The sequence below is a fragment of the Hylaeus anthracinus genome, unplaced genomic scaffold (genome assembly GCF_026225885.1).
Source record: "Hylaeus anthracinus isolate JK02 unplaced genomic scaffold, UHH_iyHylAnth1.0_haploid 2, whole genome shotgun sequence".
Taxonomy (NCBI): domain Eukaryota; kingdom Metazoa; phylum Arthropoda; class Insecta; order Hymenoptera; family Colletidae; genus Hylaeus; species Hylaeus anthracinus.
This window is the reverse complement of record NW_026534838.1, coordinates 3,582,082-3,583,029: the sequence shown is the minus strand read 5'-3', so window position 1 is coordinate 3,583,029 and position 948 is coordinate 3,582,082.

Below are 948 nucleotides of genomic sequence, written 5' to 3'. Positions count from 1 at the left end.
CATATTTCCCTTTAATATTACTCCATTTCCTGGTATATTTCCCTTTACTTCCTGGTATACTTCCCTATAATTTCCCCTCGTTTCTGTGATATTTCCTGGTTCGACAATGTTGCAAATCGCTCCCCGCGGAATTCAACAAAGTTGCAAATCGATACACGCGGAATTTAACAAAGCTGCAAGTTCAGCATTAAGTGATTTGCAACATTGCTAAATTTGCAACTTTGTTAAATTTTACGGGAATCGATTTGCAACATTGTTGAACTTTCAACTTTGTTAAATTTCGCGGGAATCGATTTGCAACGGTGTCGAACTTGCAACTTTGTTGAATTCCGCGAGAATCGATTTGCAACATTGTTGAACTTGCAACTTTGTTAAATTCCGCGGGAATCGATTTGCAACATTGTTGAACTTGCAACTTTGTTGAATTCCGCGGGAATCGATTTGCAACATTGTTGAATTTGCAACTTTGTTAAATTCCATGGGGAGCGATTTGCAACGGTGTCGAACTTGCAACTTTGTTGAATTCCGCGGGAATCGATTTGCAACATTGTTGAACCTGCAACTTTGTTAAATTCCGCGGGGATCGATTTGCAACATTGTTGAACTTGCAACTTTGTTAAATTCCGCGGGGAGCGATTTGCATCATTGTTGAACCAGGAAATATCACAGACGTGAGGCGAAATTATAGGGGAATATCACAGAAATGAGGGGAAATATACCAGGGAAGTATACCAGGAAGTAAAGGGAACTATACCAGGAAATGGAGTAATATTAAAGGGAAGTATATCAGGAAATGCAGGAAAATTAAAGGGAAATGTTTAAGGAAATAAAGGGAAATGAAGGGAAATTAAAGGGAAATATACCAGGAAATGGAGGAATATTAAAAGAAAATATGTATGGCAATGGAGGAAAATTAAAGGGAAATTAAAGGGAAATATACCAGGAAAT